The sequence below is a fragment of the Oryctolagus cuniculus genome, chromosome 13, assembly GCF_964237555.1.
Source record: "Oryctolagus cuniculus chromosome 13, mOryCun1.1, whole genome shotgun sequence".
NCBI classification, from domain to species: domain Eukaryota; kingdom Metazoa; phylum Chordata; class Mammalia; order Lagomorpha; family Leporidae; genus Oryctolagus; species Oryctolagus cuniculus.
This window is the reverse complement of record NC_091444.1, coordinates 93,323,399-93,343,891: the sequence shown is the minus strand read 5'-3', so window position 1 is coordinate 93,343,891 and position 20,493 is coordinate 93,323,399. Positions and strand designations below refer to the sequence as shown.

Below are 20,493 nucleotides of genomic sequence, written 5' to 3'. Positions count from 1 at the left end.
TACTGCTGCTTGTATATGAGGTTGTTCTAGCATTTAGGTTTTCATAATCTAGATGTTTTGTCGCCTAAGTAGCTGGGATCAACCATGTATCAATACAATCTGTTCCCTAGTCTAGTAGGTGAAATACTTGGCCACAACTTGAACGCTTGAGTTTCTCATAAAGAATCTTTGTGGTGTACACTCTCGCTGTTACAGTCTTTAAAACATGTGCTGATCCTTGCTCTTAAAGGATGTGTAAGAATATTCTGTCTTTTCCTGTGTCTATATTAATGTTTTTCTAGTGAAGATAGTCATTCTTTGGAAACAGCAAATAAAAGACCATTTGTCTTATTTTGTTTTCAGTTGCTAATACCACAGTATCAGATTGGGTAACTTGTAAAGAAAAGAGGTTTGTTGTGGCTCACAGTTCTGGTCCAAGGCCAAGGGGCTAACTCTGGTGATGACCTTCTTGGTGCCAGAGTCCTGAGGACATCACATGTCAAAAAACAGGCAGCAGCTAGTGTGTGTGTGTGTGTGTGTGTGTGTGTGTATCCACTGGTCTCTCTCTCTAAAAAAAATTATTCGTTTTCTCTACTTGAAAGTAAGAGAGATGGACAGGCAGATAGGGGGACAGACACAGAGAAATCTCCCACTCACTGGTCCACACCCCAAAAGCCAACAGCAGCTGGGGCTGTGTCAGGCTGAAGACAGGAGTCAGGAACTCAATTCAGATTTCTCACATGAGTGGCAGAAACCAAACCACTTGAGCCATCACTCACAACTTCCCAGACTGCACATTCACAACATGATGGAATCAGGAGTTGAGCTAGGACTCAAATCCAGGTACTTTAAAACAAGATTTGGGTGTTCCAAGTAGCATCTTAGATTCTGGGTTAAATACTGGACTCTGTTTTCTCAGAAAGCCACCAGGATCCATATACGGGGGCTCCTCCCTCATGAATTTATTAAATCCTAATCACTTCCAAAAAGCTACTTCTCTAAACACAACAGCAAATTAACTTTCTACCTTCTTAGTATCTCACAGTAGCAATTAAGCTCCAACATGACTTTGGAGGGGACAAACTGTATTGAAACCATAGCACCATTCAATGACTCTAAAATTCCTTTTGTATTTCAAGTGCTCATTACATCACTCTCTACCTTTTGTGCTCTTGGCAAGTGTTAGTAGAGAACTCTCTAGAAGAATCAAAAGTACTCTTGAGTTAAACTTTTATTTTGCACAAATAGGACAACATCTCTGTATTCCCACTCCCACTACTTTCTTCTATATAGATACACACAAATCCTTGAACTGATTTTCATTCTCTCTTGGTTCTCATTTGGATCATGCTATCATTGAACAAGCTTTGCTCCTCTGTCAAAAGTCAGCTCAGGGAGTGGAAATGTAGCACAGTGGTTAAGAAGATGCTTGAAAAATCTGTATCCCAGTCACAGTGAGTGCCCGGGTTCAAATCCCAGTTACACTCCTGATTACAGCATAAGGCTAATGCAAACCCTGGGAGGCTGGAGGTGATGGCTCATGGAGTTGAATCCCTGCCACCCATGTGGGAGATCTTGGCTGAACTCTTGGCTTTTGTATTTTTAAGATTTATTTATTTATTTGAAAGAGTTATAGGGAGAGGGAGCTAGACTAGGGAACAGAGAGAAAGAAAGAGAGAGAAAGAGAGAGAGAGAATCTTCTACCCACTCGTTCACACCCCCACATGGTCTCAATGGCCAGCACTGGGCCACTATGAAGCTGGGAGCTAAGAGCTTCATCTGAGTCTCTCACATAGGAGGCAGCGGCCCAACCACTTGGGCCACCTTCCGCTGCTTTTCCCAGGCCATTAGCAGGGAACTGGATTAGAAGTGGAGCAGCCAAGACATGAACCAGTGCCCATATGGGATGCCGCATTGCAGCCAGTGGCTTTACCAGATATGCCACAATGCTGGCCCCAGCTCAGCTTCTGGATTTGGCTTGGCCCAGTCCTGGTTGTTGCAATCACATGGAGAGTGAACCAGTGAATGGCAGAACTCCATGTGTCTCTGACTGTTGATGGAAAATATTTATTTTTAAAGTTAGATCTTACTAAACCTGCACCAACTTATTTTATTCTCTACACAATACAGTATAATAATTACTTGCATAGAAATTGTATTGTATTAGGTATTATAAGTAATATAGAGATGGTATAAAGAATAAGGGAGGATGTGTGTAGGTTATATGCAACTACTATAGCATTTTATATAACAGATGTGGGCATCCTTTCAGTTCCTAGACCAGTGTCCCATTGATGTCAAAGAACACCTGTCTTTTGCTATTTCCCACAGGGTTCACCTGTAAGCACCCCCACTCTTACCTGCTCTAGGCTTTTCCTGAGCCAAATTCCAAAACATAAGAGGACCGTTCTCTCTGTGCCTTACTCTCAAGTGTTTGTGATCCATGTATAGTTTTATTTTTCTTACCATGAGTATCTATGACATTCCCTCTATGTTGAATTAATATCTATATTCTTCAGCATACCTTGTCCTGGTTATTTCCAAATAAACAGCCATCACAGTCATACAAATTATATCTAAGACTATCACAGCATTCTTAATTGAGTTGGACCTCTGTATTTTCAATGCATCAGTCATCCTTCCTGCTCCAACTCTTGCCACTCTGTGCCTGATGCCATCCTTGGAGACAGGGTGGTGAATGAGTTGTAAAGAGGTCTCTGAACATCCACGCTGTTATCTTCCCTCTGTCACTAATAAGCTATGTCATTCTAGACTGGTTATGTTTATGCCGATCTGTGGTTTAGGCCTTAAACTTGTGCTATGATTTCCAAGCAGCATTCTCTGAAGCATAGCTGGAACTCAGCTTGGGGGCAAAGGGAGCCCACCGGTGGGGAACAGCCAGTCTCCACCCAGGCACCAAGCGGAGAAGTCCATCCATCACTATGCTACACACCATGGCACTGTGGGCAATTTCATTTATAAACAGAATTCTATGCAACACACAAAAAGTTGAAAACAAGAATTTGAGGTGATCCCTGAAGTTGCTTTCAGCTTCCTGGTGTGAATATGGCATTTATGGCAGCACTTTGATGCCTAGAGCAACAAGAATATTCCAAAAATAGTGTACACATTTAAAGGGCCTCTGACATTTGGAATGATGTTCAATTTCATTTGTCATTAGGAAAATATAAATCAAAAACACAGTTGAAATACAATTTCACACGCATCAGAATGGTTACTATTGAAGCAAAAGGCAGGAAATCCTCTTAGTGAGGGTGTGTATACACTGAAACGCATCTGCCCTGTTGGTGGGAATATAAAATGGTATAGTCCCTGCGAACTACATTAAGGTAGTTCTTCAAAAATTTAACCTAGATTTACCACATGATCCTTTAATTTCACTTCTGGATATGTATCCAAATAATTGACAGCAGGGACTTGGAAATTTGCACACTCATGCTGACAGCAGCATTACTTACAGTAGTCAAAAGATGGCAACATCCAAAGTACCAAGAGCAAATAAGCAAAATATGAGGTATATAGCTATTGGAATGTGAATCAGCTTAAATAGGACAGGACATTTTGATACATGCACGGGTGAACTTTGAGGGCATTATGCTGAGTCAAATAAGCTAGCAACAAAAAGACAAATGATATATGATTACATTTATATGAGCTAGTTAGAACAGTCAAAATCTTAGGGACAGGAAGTAGAATATGGTTACCAGGAGCAGGGGGAATACAGAATGGAGAATGAACATTGCATGGTTACAGAGTTTCAGTTTAGGGAGAAGAAAAAGCTCTGAAATAGAATGTGATGACAGTCATACAATAGTGAGTTTGTGCTTAATGCCACTGAAAAGTACATCTAAAATGGTAAAGAATAAAAAGACAAATTTTATGTTTTGTCTGTTTTACCAGCATAAACGTCTTCCTGAGTCTCATTTTCTGGGAAGAGTCACCAGGCAGCAATGAGAAGATTTCTCCTGGATAACAGCAGGGATGCTCTAAGTGGAGGTGCGCATTGACCACACTTGGGTGTTTCTCTTCCTTTTGGCAACAGAGACCAGCACCATGATGGCCAGGCTGTGGAGAATAAAAATAGGACCCTCTGCTTTTAGCAGTGTTTTTTGTAAGTTAGAAGCACTGACACTTTTATGCAAGAGCAGCACTTTCTTATTGTATCCTCTTAAGAGGAATCACTTTGAAATGAATATCTCTTGATTTCATATAGCCCCACTGAGGAACACAATAGAAATGAAATTCAAACATTCAGACTAGATTGTCTGGTTTGTGCCATTGGATTCCTGCTATCTCTCCAGAGCCTCTGAACATGTGGGTTTCAAGCATTTATTTTACAAAATATATTTTACCCTCAAACCTGCCCAAGGATAAAATGCAGCCCCATACACTGGTACATGCACAGATTTAGTGAGTTTAGTTCAGCGGAGAACATACACCCTCCCAACAGAACTGATGGTTCAGCAGCACTACCCAGATGTCAACCTAATTTTGCTAATTCTGCAATAGATGACATATACTTCTTTGATATTACAGACATGATGTTATACCCTACTTTACTACATTGCCTAACACAGCTTCACATGGTTAGATAGAAGTTCTATGGGAGTAAGTAACTTGCCTGTGTGGTTTTTCAGCTCCATATCACCAGCTCATGGTTCATAAGAGGCAATCAAGAAATCAGGGCAGCTTCCATGCCCTAGGTCCATTTTCCTTAGGAGGGCTTCTTTCCTGTAAGTGTGAAGCAGTATATTGTATGACAGAGTTGAAGTGAATATGAACATAATTCAATCTAAGTTAATTACTAACTCAAGTTCTCCATGTTTTTTGACCCTCTCCTATAATTCTGTCCATTCAGAATGGTCTGAAATGTTCTTCAGGACTTTCTCCACCTTTGAAATCCTAAGTAGTCTTTCAATGTTCATGATTATTTTTCTTATTTTAAAAGAAATTAGTGTTAAAACATTTCTATGGGCTCCTAAAATACTATAGCTCTAAGCACTATGTCTATGATGCTTAATGGAGGAATTGTTCCTAATATATCTACTGGATGACAATTGAAGCAGCAAAAGAGAACAATCATCCATTCCTGCCTTTCTCCTACTGACAAGATACATAGTGCATTTGAACCTTGAAGAGAAAGCACGCAGAAGATCACTGTCAGCATCATAGTTCCATCTAGCCAGTTTTTTTTCCACAGGTAAGAAACTTTAAGGTTGGAGACATTAAATTTCTTTAAGGTCACATACTAATTTTTACTTATTTATTTGACAGATAGACAGTGAGAGAAACAGAGAGAAAGCTCTTCCTTCCGTTGGTTCACTCTCCAAATGGCCACTAAGGCCGGCACTGCACCCATCTGAAGCCAGGAGCCAGTTGCCTCCTCCTGGCCTCCCATGCAGGTGCAGGGGCCCAAGCACTTGGGCCGTTCTCCTCTGCCCTCCTGGGCCACAGCAGAGAGCTGGACTGGAAGAGGAGCAACCGGGACTAGAACTGGCGCCCATACGGGATGCCAGCGCCGCAGGCAGAGGGTTAGCCTAGTGAGCCACAGCGCCGGCCCCCAGGGTCACATACTAATTAATAGAAGAACAAGAACTGGAACCTACATGTCAGTATTGTCCATCCACTGTAGCATGCTTTTTATTCCTGAGGCAAGCACTAGGTCTTTTGCATTCAGACTGCTTTTTCAAACAATTTCCCAGCTATCCCACATACTTCAAAATATACATGCTTTGCTTTGAAGGAATGTGTCCCTGCAGAATTTAGCTGGGAAATATCTGGCCATTTCCCCTTTCTTGCTGCTTGGCCTTCTGCCACGTCAAGACATAGCATCCATCCCCTCTTTAGGACATGGCAAGAAAATATCATCCTGGAAGCCAAGAGACTAGCCATCACAGGACACTGAAACCTCTGGCACCTTGACCTTGAACATTCCAAACTCCAGAAAGGTGATCAATAAATTTCTACTATTTTTAAATGGCTCCAGCCTGAAGCCTTTTTATAAAATCACAGAGAGACTGGCTCATACCCTTCTATGTAGAGGCTAATCTCTATGCAGCAACTACTGCATGGCGGGCACTGTGATGAGGATGAAGACATAAGTAAATAAGATTTAGACATGGGCTTTAAGAATCTCTCCATCCTCCATGTCTTCACTCCTGTCTCATACTTGTATCACTGGAATTTCTTTAAGTCTCTCTCCACCTTTGAAATCTTAAGTGGTTTATAAAAATGGACTTAAATCCTAAGTTCTTTATGGAGTCCTTTCTCTGGCAGTCATAATTAGTCTTTCTCTTCTGTAAGCTCCCAGATTATTTATGATGTTGTGGCCATTGTTTTGTGCTAAAGAAAATTGCAAAGAGTTTATCTTCTTGTTCACGTGGCAACTTCTTTGAGACAAAGGCTGAATTTAATTAATTAATCCGAGTACCTAGGCACAGGTCTTATATTCATCATTTATCCATTCATTTTTTTCTATTCTAATCAAATATTTAGTAAGGATTTATAATATTATAAAAGCTCAAGAAACAGAAAAAAATTATAATTAAATTTTTCAACTTCAACATAGGACTTCAGTTCATAAAATCATTGTTGAAACCAGAGGGAAGGAGCTGGTCTTATATTTTTCTTTGAAATCTTTGCTCTGCCTTTATGCAGTGATTTCCTATATACAGTGACATGCTGTGCACAGAATAAATATGAACAGTATACGAGATAAAAGAGGTCATTTGTGCTGGAGTCATTTAAGATTTCGAGAAGATAAGATTTGCCCAGAGTGGAAGCTGAATGATGAGAAGAACTCCGACGATTACTTAAGGGGGAAACAGCTGGTTAAACATGGGAACGCAGTGAGATGTTGTGTTTGGAAGAAGAGAAAACAACAAAGATGAGCGAAGTGAACTCTTGTCAGAAAATTGTACAAAGTAAATTCATGTGGGTAGAATGAAGACTATATTTGGGACTTTGCAAAATAGGCAGGCATACTACATTTTAATAGGGATCAAACCAAAGCTAAAATGATGAATCTCTGAAGTGGAAAATCGAGTCCTGACTGTTCGCATCATTTCCGAGGAGTGTTGACCGTCTTTGGATTCTTTTCCCTTCTAAGTCTTCATCCTGAACCCATAATGAATAACTGCTGCCGGAAGCCTGGCCGTGAATGAAGTCCACTGCATCACAGGGCCATATCCCCACCCACTGCGCAAGCCCTTGGCACATTCCTAATCTCAGCATTTGGGGTGCATTCTGGAGACTCGTTTGAAGGATCAGAGGCAAGGAGAAGACTTTCTGTCATTCAATCATTTTATCTTTAATTCCCCTTTCAGCGGCCAACACATACCCAAGAAATAAGAGCTTTCTCATCAACAGCTTGTTCCCTTCTGAAAGATTTACGCAGCTTTTACATGCCACCTTACCCTATCCGATCTCACCTACACTTAGTAGGTCACATTATGCTTACCATACAGATAAAGAACCAGGAAGATGACTGAAGCTGTGTGCCAAGCTCATACAACTTGAGAGAGGCAAATCCAAATGCATAGGCATGGGTTTACCCAGCATGTGGTAGCTATCACTCTTGCCCACACCTCTCTCTCTACTGCCTTTCCAAAACTCTCTGGCTTTTGCAACCACAATCCTTTTGGGATACATTGAAGGTATTGGAATAGATGATCTCTAAAGTCTCTATTGGCTATGGCTTTCTTTCTCAGTTTTTATTTTTTGCCATTCTAAAAATATCAATGAGTGCAGTGGGGGAAAGAAATCAGTAGTGTGCCAATTTGGAATAAGAAAGAGGTATGTTGAATGAAGTTTAGGAGAAAAAAAGATTATCTTTTCCTCAAATAATCTTAGAGTATATATTGCAGATGTTTTAAGAATAATCACAAATTTTCTTTCTGATTCTAAAATGTTAATTTATTCTGGAAATACAGAATTTTTGTAGGTAGTTATATGAAATTCTATTATTGTTTGGATAATGTACTATGGCTGTTTTATAATTTAAAAAATTAAATTTCCATGAATCTTACTCTAAAAGATTTTCATAGAGTAGTTTTCATAAAGTAATGGTGTGATTCTTTTGACATGTCTAGAAAGAATATGTTCTTTTCATTTAGATTAATTTTGCTTACACTGACTGTAATAATTTTCTTTCCCAGAGCTCTCTTGAGAAAGCAAGCTTCTTCTATTTTTCGAGAAAATACTGATACAGGCAGTGAGTAATTATGCCCATTTAGATTCTTTACCTGAACCTGTTTCAGAATTTGTATTACTAAGGCAGAACCTACCTATATAAAATTTTAAAAAAAGCAGAATACTACACTTATATAATATATTTCCAGGGGCTGGTGCTATGGCATAGCTGCTGTCCGAAGTGCCAGCATCCCATATGGGTCCCAGTTCGAGTCCCAGCTGCTCCACTACTGATCCAGCTCCCTGCTATGGCCTGGGAAAGCAGTAGAAGTTGGCCCAAGTCGTTGGGCCCCTGCAGCCATGTGGGAGACCAGGAAGAAGTTCCTGGCTCCTGGCTTCAGATCGGTGCAGCTCTGTCCATTGTGGACATCTGGGGAGTGAGCCAGCGGATGGAAGACCTCTCTTTCTGTCTCTACCTCTCTCTATACTCTATCTTTTAAATAAATAAAAATAAAATCTTTAAAAAAGAGAGAGAGAAGGAAAGACAGAGAGAGAAATTTTCTATCTGTTGGTTCATTCCCTATTTGGCTACAAAGGCCAGGCTAGGCCAGGCAGAAGCCAGGAACCTAGAATTCCATCTGGGTCTCCCCTAAGGGTGGTAGTGGCCTGAGTACTTGGGCCAAATTTCACTGGCTTTCCAGGAGGGCCAACTGGGAGCTGGACTGGGAATGGAGCAGCCTTGGCCTATAATGGTCGCCATTTGGGATGCCAGCATTGCAGGCTGTGGCTTAACTCACTGAGGTACAATGCCGGCCATGTGACTTCACCTTAAAACTAACATATTTGAATAGGAATAAAATTGGAAGCCCATAATATTCACAGAATTTTAGGGGATTTAACCTTCCAGGTGAAGGGTGTTGTAGACACACCTGAAGATTATAAATGCACATAAAAAATCTGTTAACATCAGGTACCTGATTATCCTCAGATTTAATGAGCTTCACTTATGTCAAATATACCAAAAATCCATGGGAGTGGCCAAATCTCTGCTGATTTGAAGCACCTGGGATCCCTCCTCTCCATATGTTTTCATTTAAGGGCCAATTTACCCCAGAAGAGCTCAAATGAAAGTTTTAAAATATATAGCTGCAACATTAAATTTAACCAGTTGGCATGTATTGAAGCAATATGTAGACATTCCACTTGATACATGTAAATCTTCTATTAACAATGTCAGCTGTTGACAAATGACATGTAACTCTGGCATGGTAGGAAAAATAGGCATATGCTGCACTGACTACATCTATGTTAGAGCAGGCAAGAGAATGCACAGCACTTCATGGGCTCAGTCCAATAAGAGGTCCATGAAAGGATCTTATTTAAATGACAATGGTGTTATATGCCCTATGAATATCTATTAGGCACTGCAACCACTCAGATTTGATTCCCAATCGGCAAAGAAATCTTTTCACCGGGTTGGAGATGGCTCCTTGCCATTGGTAACTTTACATTTTCATGTCTATTAGATGCCCAGATGAGACAAAGGTGGTTTGAGTGTCATTGCTGGCATTCTACCCATGATCCACAGGCCGCTTTCTTGGTCTAAAGCACAATAGCTCCATTATGGCAATCATGTGCTTACGGTATGGGACAGCCTTCCTGCTTCAAATGCAAGATCAAAATGAGCATAACTAATGGAGCCATCAAAGAAATTGGTTGAAAGTCCTGATTTGAAAACACCCACACTTTGCACATTCCTCACCAAGACTTTTCCCAGGGGAAAAATGGGCTGGAAAGGCGAATGGGATGCCGCCAAGAAGGCGACAGCCTGCTCTGTGCCAGGTTGCCCTCTCCGGACTTTCATCTCTCTGAGTTCATCCTCTCGAGCCATGGGGATTCCAAAGGAGACAGAGGCTGCTGAACAGTGTCCGGGTTTCTCACATATCCCAGTGAGCACGGTGACAGGGAATACCCTTGGCTTTTTGTCCAGTGAAAGCTGGAGAGACTCACATTTGAAAGGCTGGGCTGCTGATTTGGAGGGTATAGGGATACAATGAACCATATACAATGGAAGGATGTGGGTCAAGATCAAAACAAGCTCACATTCTAACTAGCAAACAGTATGCAGTTTGGTCTTAAGAGCCGGATTCCCATCCTATGCAAATGTGAAGAATCAGCTGCTGAAAGAAAGGAGTAGTAACCATGGTGTTTGTAAGAACTTCAAAAATCTAGGCTGGGAAAACCATGTCTGGAAAAACAGTCTTGAAAGTGTAGGGGTACATTTATCTAGAAGGATTAGCAGAAACCTTGTGAGTCTAAGTAGGAGGCAAGAGTGTGATCACCCAAATCTTAACAAAAACTGACTTGGTCAGGATGGATAAAGAGAAATCAGTCAATAAAGAGCTTGAAAACTACATTAAAAGACAGACATGATTTTATGGCATGATTCCAACTTCTTTAAAAATAATATGAGAGTCTTCATAACAAACCAAATTGGTGACAACTGTAGAACTCCTTAGGGATATCTTGCACTCAAGCTCTCAGTGCTAAACTCCAGTGGAGAAGTTGAAGGGTGGTAAGTGTGACTAGGAGAGAGGCTAGGTGCATGGTAGGGAGCATTTTAAAGCAGAGTACACTTTAATTTTTCAGTTTCTGTATAATGAAAGAAATAAAAGCTGAAAAATAATGTTATCATTTTCCATTTTGCATCCAAAAGTCTCCATCAAGTCTCTATCAGCCTGAGCAATAATAAGAAACAGTGCACTCAGACTAAAATACTTCTGAAAAGGTTATGGAAAGTTTTGCTCTTTGAAAACATAGATTAATAACGAAAAAGATAATTCACAGACTGGAAGAAAATTTTACAAAGCATATATCCAAGAAAGGACTTGTACTAGGAAATATAAAGAAATGTTTGTATCTTTATCTATATAATTTAATTATAAGAAAAAAAAGCTTAAAGATCAAAAGTGGTCAAAGATTTATAGATACATCACAAGAGAAGATACAAGAATGGTCAACAAATAGATCAACCAAGATGTGCATCACTAGTCATCAGAAAAATGTAAATGGAAGCCTCAATGAGATATCACTGTGCCCATTAAAATTGCAACATGTAAAAAATTTGGCAGTACTAAGCATTGGCAAAGATGCACAGTACATGGAATTCTCATTCATTGCTGGTGGAAATGCAAAATGTTACAGCTACTCTGGAAACTAGCACATTATAATGTTAAAAGCTTTAACATACACTTACCAGGTGACCCAACATGGTCCCTCCAAGTCCTCTCTCCAAGAGATAGAGAAACATATGTTTGCACAAACCTGTACAACAATTTCTACAGCAGCATTATTTTTAACCACCAAACTCTGGAAGCAATCTAAATGCCCACCAACTGGTTAGTAGATAAATACAGTCGAATATCTGTGCAATAGAATACTATTTAGTAACAGAAAAGAGCTGTCACTTTTTAGTAACACAAATTAAAATGACAGAGCAGAGATCCGCATTGACCTACAGCCAGAGATCAAAGAGGATAAATTGTGAAGTGGAATAGGGACAATGAAACTATTTTACACCTTGATTGTTGTGGTAGTGATACAACAGTATACATTTGCCAAAACACATCTAACTGTGAACTTAAAAAAATAAAGAACTGAATTGAAATCACTTGAAGCACAATATTGACACTCAAAAATTATGCATAATCTTTGAATACATGTGGTTTCCTGGGTCATATTTTCTATCTTTAGAACAATTTAACACTCAGCAATACCATCTATACTGTACTTTGGCTTGGAGGTACATTGATTTTTGTTCTGCTAAAAATAGCATCAAATCTTGAATCACAAATCACTAAGGAGGAATATAGCAGTTTATGATCATTCCTTTGAGAAGCAGTACACTTATGCCAAAGAATCAGGCATATGGGATATGGGATATGTACTCTTTAGAATACTATACCGCAGTAAGAAACAACGAAATCCAGTCATTTGCAACAAAATGGAGGAATCTGGAACACATCATGCTGAGTGAAGTAAGCCAGTCCCAAAGGGACAAATACCATATGTTCTCCCTGATCGGTGACAACTGACTGAACACCAAAAAGGAAACCTCCTGAAGTGAAATGGACACTATGGGAAATGGTGACTTGATCAGCATAGCCCTGACTGTTAATGAACAACTTAATACATTATCCCTCTTAGTAGTTTTTTTGTCTGTTCGACTTAATACGACTGGTTTAATTCTGTAATTAATACACAGTTATTCTTAAGTGTTGAAAATTAACTGAAATGTGATCCCTGTTAAACATAAGAGTGGGAATAAGAGAGGGAAGAGATGTATAATTTGGGACATGCTCAAGCTGACTTGCCCCAAATGGTAGAGTTAGAAACATACCAGGGGATTCCAATTCAATCCCATCAAGGTGGCATGTACCAATGCCATCTCACTATTCCAAGTGATCAATTTCAGTTCACAATTGATCATAATGAAAGGACTAAGAGTCAAAGGGAGCACATAAACAAGTCTAGCACCTGCTAACACTAACCGATGGAATAAATAAAGGGGAGAGTGATCCAACATGGGAAGTGAGATACTCAGCAGACTCATAGAATGGCAGATGTCCTAAATAGCACTCTGGCCTCAGAATCAGCCCTAAAGGCATTCGGATCTGGCTGAAAAGCCCATGAGAGTATTTCAGGCATGGAAAGCCAAGACACTCTGGCAAAAGATCTCTGCGAGTGAGATCCCAGTGGAAAGAACAGGTCTTCAAAGAAGGAGGTACCTTTCTCTGAAGGGAGGAGAGAACCTCCACTTTGACTATGACCTTGTCTAAACAAGATAAGAATCGGAGAACTCAGAGGGCTTCCATAGCCTTGGAAACTCATGACTGGAGCATAGGGAGACTACTGATGCCATAGACAGGAGTGTCAATTGGTAAAGTCAACAACAGGAGTCACTGTGCACTTACTCCTCATGTAGGATCTCTGTCCTTAATGTGCTGTGCATTGAGATTTAATGCTATAACGAGTACTCAAACAATATATTTCACTTGGTGTTTCTATGGGGGTGCAAACTGTTGAAATCTTTACTTAATGTATACTAAACTGATCCTCTGTAAAAAAAAAAAAAAAAAAAGAAAAGAAATTATCAACTCCCAACTTGACTCTCGCTGGGATTAAACATGACAATAGGTCTGATCTGATTTCATCATCATTTAAAGAAAATCATCTATTATTTTTCACTTTATGTTTCTGTGTGAGAGCAAACTGTTGAACTCCTTACTTAATGTATACTAAGCTGATCTTCTGTATATTAAGATAATCGAAAATGAATCTTGATGTGAATGGAAGGGGAGAGGGAGTGGGAAAGGGGAGGGTTGTGGGTGGGAGGGACGGTATGCGGGGGAAGCCATTGTAATCCATAAATCGTACTTTGGAAATTTATATTCATTAAATAAAAGTTAAAAAAAAAATTTCAGAACGACTTTTTTTTTTTTTTTTTGAAATCTTTTAAATGCCCAGTGCAGTTTTTTGATCAATGATAGAAAAATCATTGTCTTGGAAAGAGAATTTGGGTTTTGGAAATAGTCAAATGTCACTAGGAGTTAAGTCTTTGAATTAGTAGCTAACCAACTATTCTGAAAGGTTGGGATTCATTTGGCTCTATAGACTCTGATGTTTTATTAATCAAGCCAGAACTTCCTAATGCTTTCTCATCTCCTCAAGTGGTCATATAGTCTAGGTATCCCCAAAATACCTACAAGGACAAAGCAGCATGCCTTGCCTGATATTGATATCTAATTCTGCTTCATTCGTGGTGCACGTATTTCCTGAACGTGCAACAAAAGGATTATTTGAACAATGCCAAGCAGGTGTAAGTGGGAAGCAAAGACAGAGAGTACTTGGAGATTTTAAGCCTTTGAAGATGGTGCCGCAGATAAGCTCAGGGAATTTTAGAGTACAGCTTGGTTTCTGGAAACTTATTTCAAGATTGGCTGTCATCACATTGAGTTTAATTTACAACAGACATTGAAAAAAGCGGTTATAAAAGTGAACAGGGTCTGGAATGAATTTAGGTGTGAACTAGAGATTTGCCACAAGAAAGTGAGAGTAAAATACACAGGAAACTCAAATATCTTTAAGGGGAAAAGTTACAGAAGCAAGACAGATCCATGCCTGATTTTAGGGAGATCCTACGTTGCTCAGCAATCCTATCACATGCTCCAGGCTTCAGCCCTTAAAATGTAGCAGGAATTTGAAAACTTTTAAAGAAATTTATTTTGTTCATATTAAGCTTAAGGAACTGAAGGATGATGGTTATGTGTCTAGAGTCCGAATGTTTCTACTACTGTAAGAAACAGAGGTTGTCTTCATAGTCTAATCACAGCATACTGTAGGATAAAACATAGGTGGAGTACAATATTTGTCATGTTGTTTAGAAGCAGAAGTGCCCAATAGAGCTCTCATATATTATGGACAAGCCTCTGTCTGTACTTCTATATCAGACCTACACTTAAACCAAGTTATAGACAGAGAAACCAAATTCAGGAAGTGGGAAAGGTTATAGCTCACGTGACTTGGTGTCCTCATTTTTCCAAATGATCCAGCAAAAAAAATGTCACTTAAGAGATGAAGAAGAGGAGTAAGAATTGTTATAGACTAAAAGGGATATAAGAAATCTACCAACCGAACGGAAACATGGCCCCCACTGAGATCCTGATGTAAACAAATGGATGACAAAAAGACATTTATTTTGTGACAGTCTGAAAATGTAATAAACAAACACAAACTAGGCTTTAGATGTTATTAAGGAATTGGCCAATTGTCTCTAGAGTGATATTGAAAATGTAGTTAAATATAATTTATTTAGTGCAGAGCAAAATATTTATGGAGGAAGTGATATGTTGTTTGATATTTCCTTTAAAGTTTTAAAGTTCAAAGAATGGTGGAGATTGATGTGACAAGAAAGCAAAACATTGAAAATTATTGAAACTGGGTCATGAGTGCATAGAAATTCACTGAAATACTTTTTCCAATAAGTTCATGGTTAACATGTTCTTTAAAATGGCAAATAAATCAAGTAATATCTGTCTGATAATCATAATATAACTACACTTACTGGGCAGAGAAATTATTAAAAATCTGTATTTATAGGAGGGACTTGAACTTTGGCATCAGAATGATTTGAGTTCAAATTCTGGATCTTCCATGGTCACAGGTGAATTTTATAACCTCTTTGACTTTTAGCATTCTTAAATGCCATATAAACATTAAAGCATCCCGTATCTCCCAGAATATCACACTAGTGCTTAGGACATAGTAAGTCTTCAGTATTTGTTGAATAATTATATAAATAAGGAAGGAAGGTGTGAAAGGTAGTTTATCCAGAAGATAAACTTTTAGCAAAATAGTAATGATAGTGCTTCATAATCATTCACTTTTAAGTAAATAAACAACGTAGTATGGAGCTGTACCTCATCCTTCTAACCTCAGTCCACTCCCCCTGATTCAGAAGTGTTTAAGTAGAAGTCGAGTTTGAAAAGAAGAAGGATAAGGGGAATGGTTCAAATCACACTCAATAGGATTTGTATGTGTCAACCAGCATATAGAGTGGGGAAATTTCCTTACATTTACATTAAATGTATATTTTGAGAGTGAGAAAGCTGCCTTCCATTCAGAGTTGATGGCAGATATTGTCTTAGTCTGCTCAAGTTGCTGTAACAAAATGCCATTAAAGGGGTGGCATAACAATAAACACTAATAAGTGTTCCCACAATTCTGAAATCAAGTCCGCATTCCTAATAGCTTCAATGTAGACTTAATCAGACTCCATATTTCCTGTCCTGTAACTCCCAGTTCCTCTATCTTCATTGTAGTGATTACAACTCAACCCCTTACTGCAGATTAGCTTACCAAACTGTGGGAGTGGTACAAGCATTAGACAGTTCAGAATTCAATTTCACCTCTAGAGCTAACATCCTAACGTTAGACTTTCATTTGAGATGTTTTGAAGCCCTGATCTCACAAGTGGCAACAGAACTATCTATAGACATCTTCAGAATATGCTAGCCACCTACCATATGAGCACTGAGGACAAATCCAAGGACCATGCATGAGCTGATCATACAGTGCTCAGACCCAAATTTCTTCTATAAAATTCACTGCCTTTAATCCTTTCAGGAGTCCTGGAATTGAGTGACAACTACCCAACTCTTTGCTTGGCACATTGCTTTAACCAGTGGCTCAGCACTAGAGTCTAAGGCTCACTGGCTGTTGGAACACCATGACCACTACCTTACCATGTTTTCTTGCATCCCACTTTGGGAATTTCGTGACTTTGTGCATAAAGTATTACATAGCAACTAGTGCCAGCTTATGACTCCTCCAAGCACTGCCCAAATGAACAACCAATGATGAATTCCAGTAAAAATTGGAAAATATTCTACTTTGAGGGATGAGAGAATTTTACTGGAAGTTAACTGCTGTAGATAGTTTGGGAAAACTGCGGGGTAGCTGAGCAAAGCTCCTTGGATTTGTCTTTCTTTCCATAGATTCTCTTACTACTTCAAAACAATGGTCTTTCCTCCTTGGCCATCTTCCCCAACATTGGGTCAGACCATTTTGAGTCCATCTGGTCAACTCCCCAGTTACTCTGTGTAGCCTCTCCAAGTTCAGTCTCTGCCCCATAATCATGCCTCCGCTCAAGACATTGTCTCTAATTGGGGTCACCATTGTGGCATAGCAGACAAAGCCGCCTCCTGTGATGTCAGCAGCCCATATAGGTGCCACTTCGAGTCCAGGCTCCTCTACTTCTTTTCTAGTTCCCTGCTGATGCACATGGGAAAACAGGGGAAGATGGCTCAAATCCATGGGCCCCTGCACCCATGTGGGAGGAAGCTCCTGGGTTGATGTAGCCTAGCCCTAACCATTGTGGCCATTTGGGAAGTGAACCAAATTTCTCTCTCTCTCTCTCTCTCTCTCTCTCTCTGTAACTGTATCTTTCAAATAAATAATTTCTTTTCTAAAAAGATATATTCTATTCTTGTCCTCTGTAATCCTCAACAGTTCAGCTTTAATGGATGCAAGAACCAGAGTGCATGTTTTAAAAACTTCCCACAACAAATCAAAAGGTTTTCCTTTTCATAAAAGTCAAGCAGGGTTTAATGTGCCTGTATATTAAAAAAGGTAAGAGGGCGGCCGGCGCCGTGGCTCACTAGGCTAATCCTCCGCCTTGCGGCGCCGGCATACTGGGTTCTAGTCCCGGTCGGGGCACCGGATTCTGTCCCGGTTGCCCCTCTTCCAGGCCAGCTCTCTGCTGTGGCCAAGGAGTGCAGTGGAGGATGGCCCAAGTACTTGGGCCCTGCACCCCATGGGAGACCAGGATAAGTACCTGGCTCCTGCCATCGGATCAGTGCGTGTCGCAGCACGCCAGCCGCGGCGGCCATTGGAGAGTGAACCAACGGCAAAAGGAAGACCTTTCTCTCTGTCTCTCTCTCTCACTATCCACTCTGCCTGACCAAAAAAAAAAAAAAAAAAAAAAAAAAGTAATAGGGGCTAGGACTGTGGTGTAGCTGGTGAAGCCACTGCCTGCCTTTCCGGTTTGAGTCCCGGCTGCTCCATTTCCAATCCAGCTCTCTGCTATGGCCTGGAAAAGCAGTAGAAGATGGCCCAAGTCCTTGAGTCCCTGTACCTATGTTGGGGACCCAGAGAAAACTCTTGGTTCCTGGCTTCAGATCAGCGCTCCAGCACTTACAGCCATTTGGGGAGTGAACTAGTGGTTGGAAGTCTCTCTCTCTCTCTCTCTTTCTCTCTGCCTCTGCCTTTCAAATAAATTAATAAATAAATCTTTAAAAAATAAAGATAAGATAGGGCAGTTAGCCTTGGACAGTGGGGTTATAGGGTTGGATGTTAGGCTTAATTCTCAGAATAGGACGGCCATCATCATCCAAAGTAATGGGAAGAGAAAGCAGACAGAAGCATTCTTAGCACAAGATTATTTGCATAGCACCAGAAATGAGCATTGAAAACCAGCCTTTTCCTAGTCATGGAGGGTGCACTGGGAGCGTGGAAACTGGAGGATGCCTTGTGCAGGGCAAAGGCACTATATATGGATCTATCAAATGACCAAAGGTGTTTCAGGGGTGGGAAAGGCAACTCTTTGAAGAAAGAGTGCCCTAGCTTCATCCTGCCCCGATGCTCTCCAATGAGACTTTTGCTCTTTCTTGAAAGGTGCCAGACTTCTCCAAAGATTCAGAAAGGCATAAAGTGAATAGGTACCAGCATACACTATAGGATCAGACAGGCCTGAGTTAAAATTGCAGCTTAATTACCTGTTAGAGGTGTAACAGCAGATCAATTATTTAACTTCTTAAAAACTAATTTTCCTCACTTTTTAAGATAAGATTGATGACAGTGTCCACTTTGAACTTCCATGAATGTTAGGAGGGATGGAAGGAAGGAAGGAAGGAAAGAAGGAAGGGAGGGAGTGAGGGGAATGGAATAGAAAGGGAAAAGAGAGGAAAAAGAGGAGAAAAAGAAAAGAGAAATTCCTTGCCAGCCTCCATATTGGGTCACCCTCCACTAGGAGCACCTAGCTAATATGCAACATGTAGAGGCCACTGTTCCTTCCAGTCTGCAATCACAAGAACACTTTGCAAGCAATCTTGTAAGCATCCAAAGGGAAACACTGGGCTCCTGATTTCTCCACCTTACACAGGAACAATGGAAGCTGATGTTTATAAAGTGGAGAGATGATAAGCACTAAATATTGCTCATTAATTTAGAGTTACAGTGGAATATATAATTACCCATGATTTATAAAGGTTGTTCAGTGACTCTTACTTACCCCAGCCCATAATATATGAACAAAAGGCAGGTGATACAATTAGAAGGCATCCCACTTAAAACAGATAAACGGGAGCATTGTATTGTTTACTCACCATGTAATTATCTTGTGAAATCTTCACTATAGGATATTATTGTGACAAATAGTTTTAGTTAAGGATTAGTCATTTATAATAATAAGACCCACATGTGTAGTCACAATATTCCAATCACATTATAAACCCTACCAAGCTGCAAACTGACACATAGAGGATGCTAAGTTAAACTGGAAAAAAATGGAGGAAAGTTTCCGGGAAATTCAAGTCCTGGGGGTCTGTCAGTTACACACAGACACTCCTAGCTTCACTTTTGATATACAAGAAAAAAGTATTTTACTGTGTGTGTGTGTGTGTGTGTGTGTTAGTTTTTCCAGCCTGTATTTTTCCTTAAATGAAATCAGAAAATTACATTCAGGCTCAATTTCTCTCTAAGGTTTTTGGCTAAGTTAATTCTTTAAGAAAGAATCAACAGCAGTGAACAGAGTAGATGCTAAAAATGATCAAACTTAGTTATATTATTGGTCACAAAATTAGATAATTTACTCTCTAACTACTTTGGTGGTAGTGAATGTTCCAGATCACTTGCCTACATTGACAAAAAATGCTGATTGTGGCTAAACTGCTATTTATCTTCTTCTAATATGAATATAGCCTGTGTACATGGTATTTACTCTCTAAAATACCTAGGTCTAGGGGCTGGCTCTGTGGCACAGAGGGTTAATGCCCTGGCCTGAGGTACTGGCATCCCATGTGGGTGCTGGTTCAAGGTGCGACTGCTCCACTTCCGATCCAGCTCTCTGCTATGGACTGGGAAAGCAGTGGAAGATGGCCCAAGTCCTTGGGTCCTTGCACCTGCATGAAGGACCTGGAGGATGCTCCTGGCTCTTGGCTTCAGATCAGCACAGCTCTGGCCATTATGATCAGTTGGGGAGTGGATCAGCAGATGGAAGACCTCTCACTCTCCCTCCCTTTCTGCATAACTCTGACTTTCAAATAAATAAATAAATAAATCTTTAAAAAAGGGATTCTTCCTGGAATACAGGAAAATGTGAAAAAATTAAATAAGTGGAGATGCCAGGGATTGAACCTGGGGCCTCATACATGCAAAGCATGCACTCTACCACTGAGCTACATCCCCAACCACAAGATTGTGTCTCTCTTCTTTCTCTTAGAAGTCGTTTAGCACAGGCTTATGTAGAATTTAATATTTTATCCCTTTTAGTATTTTTTTCTACTTAATACAATTGGTTGAACTCTTTAATTAACACACAATATTCTTAGGTGTTTAAATTTAACTGAAAAGTGATCCCTGTTAAATATGAGAGTGGGAATAAGAGAGGAAGGAGATGTACAATTCAGCACATGCTCACTCGGACTTACCCCAAATGGTAGAGTTAGAAACATGTCTGGGGATTCCAATTCAATCCCATCAAGGTTGCATGTACCAATGCCATCTCACTAGTGAAAGTGATCAATT

At 40.0% G+C, this 20,493-nt stretch overlaps 1 non-coding gene across 1 annotated transcript; it reads right to left on the bottom strand.

Moving 5' to 3' along the window:
- Nucleotides 1-20,082: 20,082 nt before the first annotated feature.
- TRNAA-UGC (transfer RNA alanine (anticodon UGC)) lies at nucleotides 20,083-20,154 on the bottom strand. Its single transcript has one exon. It is a non-coding gene; the product is annotated as a tRNA-Ala (tRNA).
- Nucleotides 20,155-20,493: the final 339 nt, after the last annotated feature.